This window comes from Borostomias antarcticus (genome assembly GCF_949987555.1).
Source record: "Borostomias antarcticus genome assembly, chromosome: 11".
Classification (NCBI taxonomy): Eukaryota; Metazoa; Chordata; class Actinopteri; order Stomiiformes; family Stomiidae; genus Borostomias; species Borostomias antarcticus.
The window spans coordinates 25,181,043-25,183,542 of NC_140244.1; the positions used below are offsets into that span (position 1 = coordinate 25,181,043).

The following is a 2,500-nucleotide window of genomic DNA, read 5'->3' on the forward strand; positions in this document are numbered from 1 at the left end:
TTTTTTTTTAGGTCAGGAAGGAAAGATAAGGAGATTCAGCAAACAGTCTCTCCGCATTTTCCCCAGCAGAATAACTCTGATTTAAAATTAGATCCCCCCCCTCGACTTGTTGCGCCATTAGCCACGCCCCTTCTTTCTACGAGGTATTTGTCCGAACAGGTACGGAAGGAAGAGCCTCCGATTTTGAAGTCGAGCGCCACCTGCTGGACTTCCCTTGAACAACCCATAAGGGTGATTTTAAACTAGCCAAGATAGAGAGTTTTAATTTTTAAGGTAAATAAACAGGATAAAATAGATGTAGAGCGAACTCAAAAGTCTGACAGGGTTGAATAGGTGTTTGATTCAGGAGTTTTGTTTCAATAGTAAATGAATGGCCATAAGCTGTTCGTTTTATGCATTTCTACTGTATGAATTTTCATTCATATAATGATAATGTGTTTTGAGAAGTTGGCTCTAGGCCTTCTCCTCTGCTATTGAACCCAGTCTGTGTTTTGAGTCTTAATTTTCAGGTGCTATGGACCCTGGGCGGCAGGTCTTTGAGAAGCCTGGATCATGCCTTCCTGGGGACTGCTTGGGACCTGCTGTTTGTCTGTTTTAACTGTTTGTTTTGTCTCTCTTTCTGATATGTAGCTTAAGACATAAGCGTTGTGCATAATAGTGGGGGGAATAGATAAGGGTTGCTAGTGTCTTAATCTGAATGCAGCATCTCATAACCCAATTATATTTTTTAAATGGTTATGTTAAATATCTCATGTTTATAGTTTGAGGCACATTCATCGGGCCTGAGTGTTTTTTCTGAGTGGTTTTTTACAGACAACTGTCGTTCCGGGAGTGATGGGTGAATGCCGAACCAGGAGACGGGCACGTACACCGGAGGTTACTGGCCTGTTTCCCTACAGATGGGCGATCTGGGGTTCGTGGGATGCAGACCAACGCCATGTCACCAACTCACTGTGAGCGACAGATAAGTATGAAACAGGAGCAGTGCCCAAATACTCTGTCCTCAAATGCAGAAGAGGGAGGTTTTAGATATACAAATTTTAGCTATACAAATGAAGCTTTGATGGAGTTCTTTGATTAGTTAATTGTAAATGAAGCCAGTTCATTTTAGTGTCATTTTCTTTGCCTCATCTCTATTTTTTATCCTGACTTCAGGAAATTTTTGCTTTCACCCTTAGGGGGTGTTGTTTTGTTGAGGCGAGAATATGGTTATTTTATTTTCATAAAATCGTGAGAGAAATGCTAGAGCCAAACCCAATTGCCTTGATCATGACTGGGGACTGGGCGTGTTGAAGTCATTCTAACGCTGCCCCTGATGTCACTGTAGGCTACTACAGACTGGCTCTAAATGACACTTGAACAGTCACCCTGTTTAAGTTTTCCTGACAGAATAACAAAATTTTTTCCCCAAAGCAGGAGCTTGCGCTTAACCATGTTTCTGAGTATCTCCTACAGACTGTTGAATAACCGTTCCTGACCAAAGAAGGGAACAGGGAGACCAGACCAGAGGACTCTCTTTTGCTCTGTTTTGTCTCTGTTTGTCTCTCTCATCTGTGGATCCACAGACGGAGCACTTCATCAGCCTGTGCTGGAGGCGGGAGCGCCGAGGTGAGCCCTCCGGCAGCACGACCCGGGCCGGCCCTAAGTGGAGCAGTACAGGGATGGACCGGGTTCAGTTCAAGAGCCTACATTTCTGACCTACAAGCATTTGCTCCACCTGCGGAGAAAAAGAAATGAAGGACTAAGTGCACATTTCCACCACCAAACTAACCTGTATCTAGGGCCTAATGACAAACCTGTACTACCTCGTTCATGTTTTCATTATGCTTTCAAACTAGCCCACGGGCCAGATCATGTTTCAAAACAGGGGTGGCGGAGGATGTTAACAGATGTCTCCAACAGAGTGAGGACCGCCATTTCCTGAGGCTAAGGAGGGGTTCCTGCATCACATCTCTCCTGGGGATTGGGTCCTAATCCACGACCACAGACGAAGGAGCTGGAACTCGCCGAGGTGGCTCGGGCCGTACCAGTTTCTACTCATCACGCAGACAGCGATCTGAGAGGACTTCGTTGGACCCATGCAAGCCATTGCCGACGGGTCCAAGCAGCAGAGGACGGTCCACCAAGGGATCGCAAACACCAGGAGATCAGAATGCAGCTGAACCAGAGGGCTCAGAGGCCAAAACCATGGGCCATCACACTGTCCTCTCCTCTGACGAGGAATCGGAGGAAAAATGACCTTGCTGGTCACCTCCTCACAAGATGCACCACACACGCACACACACCTGCACACACTAACATTGAACATAACTGATTTCAAGCAACGTGACATCAAAGTTGCGATCTAGAAGAGAAGACGCCTTGCATTCCCCAATGACATTCTATTGCCCAAAAGAGAAGTGCCACCTAAATGACTGTTGGGATACACTGTGAACAAGAGTGACCTTGACAGTCACCGCCACACTCTCCCCTCCTCTGATGAGCAATCGGAGACTGACCT

General features: G+C 46.2%; 2 protein-coding genes across 2 annotated transcripts in view; both read right to left on the reverse strand.

The window, feature by feature from the left end:
* The window catches only part of rps21 (ribosomal protein S21), a gene marked incomplete at its 3' end in the record, with an annotated part of 454,986 nt that overhangs the window by 66,014 nt on the left and 386,472 nt on the right, over positions 1-2,500 (reverse strand). The window lies entirely within an intron of this gene.
* Positions 1-2,500, reverse strand: part of xkr7b (XK, Kell blood group complex subunit-related family, member 7b) — a gene marked incomplete at both ends in the record, with an annotated part of 43,730 nt that overhangs the window by 4,546 nt on the left and 36,684 nt on the right. The window lies entirely within an intron of this gene.